At 39.1% G+C, this 6,699-nt stretch overlaps 1 protein-coding gene across 2 annotated transcripts in view; it reads right to left on the minus strand.

The window, feature by feature from the left end:
• KDM2A (lysine demethylase 2A) overlaps window positions 1-6,699 on the minus strand; it is a 101,492-nt gene that overhangs the window by 91,240 nt on the left and 3,553 nt on the right. The window contains exon 2 of one of the 2 annotated variants that reach the window (XM_007450444.1): window positions 2,739-2,856. The exons of the other annotated variant lie outside the window; for it this stretch is intronic. The gene's annotated coding sequence lies outside the window, so the exon portion shown is untranslated. The remainder of the gene's footprint in view (window positions 1-2,738; window positions 2,857-6,699) is intronic. 2 annotated transcript variants of the gene reach the window in all.

Raw genomic sequence — 6,699 nt, forward strand, 5'->3', positions numbered from 1 at the left:
GAATAACCTGGGACAAGTTACTTAACTGTGCTATGCCTCAGTTTCCAAACTAGAAAATGGAAATCACAGAACCTACCTCAAAGGGCTGATGAAAATTAAATTAGTTAATATATGTAAAAGGTCAGTACCAAGCACATAGTATACACTCAATTAATATGTGCTATTCATCAGACTGGACTCTTTTCTCCCTCTGTTTCAAATATACAAGGTGGCTTTTCCTTTATCTTTTTTTTGAAAGAAATTTATTTTATTTATATTTATTTTTGGCTGCATTGGGTCTTCGTTGCTGCACAGGCTTTTCTCTAGTTGCGGAGAGTAGGAGCTACTCTTCATTGCGGTACGTGGGCTTCTCATTGTCGTGGTTTCTCCTGTTGCGGAGCATGGGCTCTAGGCACACGGGCTCAGTAGTTGTGGCTTGTGGGCTCTAGAGCGCAGGCTCAGTAGTTGTGGCACACAGGCTTAGCTGCTCTGCAGCATGTGGGATCTTCCTGGACCGGGGTTCAAACCTGTGCCCCCTGCATCGGCAGGCAGATTCTTAACCACTGCGCCTTGAGGGAAGCCCTTCCTTTATCTTACCCACCCAGAAAGGGTCCCTTTTTTTTGTTTGTTTGCACACTGCCCATCTCCAAGAGCATCTTTCACATAGATTAAGAAATGTGAATGGGTCCCTCAGGAATTGTGCAACATGGTAGCACCATCCCCATGTCCTAGCAAACCCTGCAATTGTGATGATCAAAAGAATAAGATGATCAAAAGACAATAAATATAGAGGTACTTTGGAAATGATTAAACTACTACAATACAATCACCATATTTATGAATATACATTCTCTTGAAGTTACTGTCAGAAACAAGAAAGGGTTGGCTAGATTACTGCCCTGACACAAAAGACTTCGTAACTTCTGTGATCCAGGGATATAAAGAGATAAATTAAGGTTGGGGCTACCTTAAATTCACACTGAGGGCCACAACCAGCTCATGAGGTTGTTTCTCAGGAATGGCCATGGGTTTACTCAGCCACAGGGTAATCAAAGTATTTCAATATTTGTTCACATCAACACCCACAGCTTTTAGCTCATTTTTTGCTATCCTTCAAAGAGAATACCAAAAGATGATTTATTGCTATAACTTAACTATTCATCTCAAGACAGTGAGTACTTACTTTGGTTACCCAAATCAAGTGATCTTAGAGTAAGTTAAAAGGAATAATAAAGAAATCTGCAACTAGGTTGAGGATTTGCCATGACCATGAAGTTACTTTTGCAAAAATTCAACAACAAAAAAACCACTTCATGCTTATTTGGGCAAAGCCCTGAGAAACACAATCTGAGATGCTTTCAAGATGTTTTGTGTTGGACTTAAAACTCTAAGATTAACAGCAGATAATCAGGATGGAAACCTAGAACCCATCTACTGGATAGCTCTCTTTAAATCAGTTTTCAATCTCACCCAATTAACACTGGATAATTCTTTGTTATGGGCAATTTGTTTTGGTTTTTGTTTTGGGGGTATAGTTGCTTTACAATGTTGTGTTAGTTCCTGCTGTACAACGAAGTGAATCAGCTATATGTATACATATACCCCCTCCCTCTTGGACCTCCCTCCCACCACCACCCCATCCCACCCATCTAGGTCACCACAGAGCACCGAGCTGAGCTCCCCACGCTATACGGCAGGTTCTGTTGTAGGGAATGTTTAATGGGATGTTTTAACAGCATCCCCAGCCTCTACTCACTAACATACCAGTAGTACTCTCCTAGTCTGACAATCAAAAATGTCTCCAGATATAGCCAAATGTCTCGGGTGTGGGGGGGCAAAAATCACACCCAGCTGAGAACCTCTGCTTTAAACAAATCTGTTCCAAATGTCTAAAACATCCGCCCACACTCACTCCTCCCTCTTTCAAAAATCCCTCCCCCCAATCTTCCTAATAATCGAGACTTAATCCCAGAGTCCACCTTAATTCATTTGTCTTTGCTTCCAAAATCCTCAGAAATCACTTAGTACAATTCCCTCAATAAGAGGTCAGTTCTCTTGCTCAAAACTATAGCTGGTAATAGAATTGGTACTAGGACTCTGGGCTCATGATCCCCAATCAAGCACTCTTTTCCATCCTAACATGCTGCTATCTATCATTCACCAAGTTTTGTCGGTCCTTCACTGCCAAAGTGTCTTGCTTCTATCTCTTCCTTTCCATTTCTACTATCTATACCCCAGAGCAGTAGTTCTCAAACTTCTGCACACACCAGAATCACCTGGCTTGTTAAAACACAGATCACTGGGTCCCAAACCCCAGAGTTTCTGATCCACCAAAAGTATGAGGCAGGGCCCAAAAATACGCATTTCTAACTAGTTCCCAGACACCCAGATAATGTTTACCTTGCTGGTAAGTGGACCACACTTCAAGAACCACTGCCCTAGAGTTCAGGTAACCTATCACCTCAAGAGGTAATCTATTTCAGTATTCTTCTAGACACCTCCCTGACTTAAAACTACAAAAATATTACTCGTAAAAATACATTTTGATCAAATTAGTGTTCAATTAAAAACAAACCACAGCTTCTAACGGCTCTCTATTTTCCATACCTGGCTTTCGTAATTGTTTAAAATGTGTTCCCTACATTATCAACACTACCTCCCAAACAAATCTTCTACTTCAGTCCTACTAATCTATAGTAAAGCTTACGCTCTCTTTAGCTCCTACAAGACCACCCTCTTCCCTCCTCCTCTCTACCTACCTGAAGGAGGCTTCACCACTGTATTTGCCAAAACCACTCATTTGGTCACTATCTGCCTTTTATCTTTATGCTTTAAGTTTTTACCAAGTACTCACAGATAGAGAAAACCCCCAAGAACCTAAAATTTAAAACAGAAAACAATGATATGAGTGACATGCATAAATAAAAGGCTTGACATATACACAAACTGCATGAATATTGCTATTTTAATACATCAAGTGCAGTATGTTCAAAGTTCACAAAAAAGAAAGAACGTGCCAATTTTTAAAAAACATAATCAAATGTTAGCTGTCAAATATTTGTAGCTATCTCATTTAGGCTATTAAGCAGATATTTGTTAGGAAAGAAACTGTAACAGTAGCCTCAAAAAAAGATGAAGCACTCAGTTTACAACTTCCTACAACAGGAGTACCTATCATTTATTTTCTGTATGAAATACACTGCAAGAGAGATGATAAGGTGTGAAAGAAGAAACACAGGGTTCAAAGTCTCGTTCCACCCCTTACCAACTTTGTGATCCTGGTCAAGTCAAGGCAGCTCCCTACGCCTCCATTACCATGATAAAAAAAATTAAGGTTGGGACTTCCCTGGTGGTGCAGTGGTTGAGAATCTGCCTGCCAGTGCTGGGGACACAGGTTTGAGCCCTGGTCTGGGAAGATCCCACATGCCGCGGAGCAACTAGGCCCGTGAGCCACAACTACTGAGCCTGCGCGTCTGGAGCCTGTGCTCCGCAACAAGAGAGGCCGCGACAGTGAGAGACCCGCGCACCGCGATGAAGAGTGGCCCCCGCTGGCCGCAACTAGAGAAAGCCCTCGCACAGAAACAAAGACCCAACACAGCCAAAAATAAATAAATAAATTTATTAAAAAAAAAAAATTAAGGTTGGAAACTATACCATCTACCTTACAGGGCTGTTTTGAAGATTAAATAAGGTAACGCATTTGAAAGAACCTAGCCTAGTACCTGACACATGATAAATGTTTATTGAATTTTAACCTCTGTTGATGTGAAAGCACAATGCAAAAACACTGTATTATCCCAAAAATGAGATAAAGAGAGCACATTAATAAAACCTGACTAAGGATGTCCATTCCCCAAGAAGAAAAATAAAAAGGAACAGAAAATAAGAATGTTATGTCCCTCTGCATGGTATACAGCGAATGTATCCATTCCCTGACTTAATGGTCAAATCCAAGACTTTTTTTTTTTAACATCTTTATTGGAGTATAATTGCTTTATAATGGTGTGTTAGTTTCTGCTTTATAACAAAGTGAACCAGCTATACATATATCCCCATATCTACTCCCTAGCCCACCCCTCTAGGTGGTAACAAAGCACAGAGCTGATCTCCCTGTGCTATGTGGCTTCTTCCCACTAGCTATTTATTTTACATTTGGTAGTGTATATATGTCCATGCCACTCTCTCACTTCGTCCCAGCTTACCCTTCCCCCTCCCCATGTCCTCAAGTCCACTCTCTAGTCTGCGTCTTTATTCCTGTCCTGCCCCTAGGTTCTTCAGAACCTTTTTTTTTAGATTCCATACGTATGTGTTAGCATATGGTATTTGTTTTTGTCTTTGACTTACTTCACTCTGTATGACAGACTCCAGGTCCATCCACCTCACTACAAATAACTCAATTTCGTTTCTTTTTATGGCTGAGTAATATTCCATTGTATATATGTGCCACATCTTCTTTATCCATTCATCTGTCGATGAACACTTAGGTTCCCTCCATGTCCTGGCTACTGTAAATAGAACTGCAATGAACATTGTGGTACATGGCTCTTTTTGCATTATGGTTTTCTCAGGGGATATGCCCAGTAGTGGGACTGCTGGGTCGTATGGTAGTTCTATTTTTAGTTTTTAAGGAACCTCCATACAGTTCTCCATAGTGGCTATATCAGTTTACAAAAACCAAGACTTGAGAGTAACACAAACACCGTCGCTTGCAACTTCACAACTTTAAGGTTGTCTTAAAGTCAGCAAAAACCTTAACATGGAGGGTTTAGGACAGGATTTCAGATCGGAAACTTAAAATTCAGATTGAGCTTTTACAGTTAACTAAATATTTTCTTATCTGTTCTAATGGCTTAAATACTATAAATGTGTTCATGTGGCACGTGTGCTAAGCATAAGTTTTTATTTGTTAGAGCTTAGGCCTTCTGGTTCTTATGTATACTACAGAACCCAATACCCCGATATTTTGTTCATCCCTGTATACCAAACTCTCCTCCATTCTAGTGATCTATTCCTAGCAGTCAAGAAAACTCATAGCAAAAAAAAGTAAATACTTATGAGGGCTTTCAACAATATCAACAAATACTTATTGAGCATTTTCTACATTGCAGACTGAGAGTACTTTCTTCTCTCTTTTTGAGGCTAATTATTGAGCACTTTCTATGTGTCAGGCACTATTCGAAGCATCCAGTAGACACCATAAACAAAAACAAAGTCCCAACTCTCAAGGAGCCTGTACTCTAATGGAGAGATATACACAAACAAACTTAAGTATGGTAGTGATTAGTGCTCAGCAAAATAAATAAGAGAAAGTAATGGGGCTTAAATACAGCCCTGTATTCTGGGTCCCCAAAATATGGGTAACTGTGGAAGACTGATGCATAAGTATAAAGAATTAGCTCCCTCATCATCTGCATTTTGAATGCCAAAAATGGACAAGTTTTTCCTACATCACCAGGAAGGAGACTGCAAAACTCCAAACAACGTCCTCCTCCACCAATAGAGACTGACAGTTAAGTCTAATGGAATAATGATAAATAAGCAAATTCAACAATTTAGACCATCTATAATTTTTTTTAATTATTAATAAACTATGGAAAAAATTGCTTAAAATTAGGTTTTTATTTTGCCTGGTCTATTCCTGGGCAGAAAGACCTTACAGCGGGGACATTCAAAGTGCGACTGTTTGTAAAAGGGATAATCTGTTCATTGCTCCTGAATCTGGGGAGACAATTTTAAGGATGACCCAAAGAAAGGTGAGAACATCATAAGGACTCAGTGCCCTCAGTTTCTTGCAACAGATAAATGATTTAGCTATTTCAGAGAGAATCATATGTAAGGCACATTAACAGGACTGAACATCCAGTAGCATAATAACATCCTTTAGAAAATGTCTTAATCTTAGCATCAAGATTGACAAGCAAGCTGAATTCTCAAGTAAATCAGCATCTCTCCCTTCAGATAACAGCACTAGGCTTAGGTGAAGTCAAGGGAAAAAAAAATTCAGGTCATATAACTTCTTTTACCCTGAAGTATATTGTCTTCACCTTCTTTTACATTGATTTAGGCGTTCATTTGTTTCTACAATTGCCTTTGGCAGGGGTCAGTGAATTTTTTCCGTACTAAATGTAACTATACCTTAAGCATTTACTTCAGATGCACATAATTTTCCCCTTGATTTTCTATGCAATAATAAGGATTACTCAGAATTGGTGTGATTTCAAAAACTTAAAAGATCATTAACTACAATTGCTGAGGATTTAACTAACATTTTAGATTAAGAAACTGTAAGATATTATGTTGAACATTCCCTATAAACGAACATTTAAATATACATGGCTGTGACAAACATTCAAAAATACTTCAACACTTTGGCTCCTGAAACCAAATGAAGAAAAAAAGTTCTAAAATTAGTACCTGTCCATGTTTCTCAGTAAGGTCCTACATCTTAATTTACTAGAAATACAGAAATAAATCATCGTTACCTCAGGATAACCAAATATCCACCCATCACCAACCTGAAGCTTCTATCCCTCTCACTTGAATACCCCCTCAACTATGTCAACTTCCCATGGAGATCTATCTGGCTTTCTTCTAGGAATCTATACACAAAACTACCAATCTTTTCATTAAAAACAAAACAAAACAGTGGCTTGTTTTAAAAAGTCAAAACAAACAAACAAAAAGCCAAAACAGCATTTACCCTCCCTTGTATTCCCTACA

The sequence above is a fragment of the Lipotes vexillifer genome, unplaced genomic scaffold (assembly GCF_000442215.2).
Source record: "Lipotes vexillifer unplaced genomic scaffold, Lipotes_vexillifer_v1.1 scaffold1477, whole genome shotgun sequence".
Classification (NCBI taxonomy): Eukaryota; Metazoa; Chordata; class Mammalia; order Artiodactyla; family Lipotidae; genus Lipotes; species Lipotes vexillifer.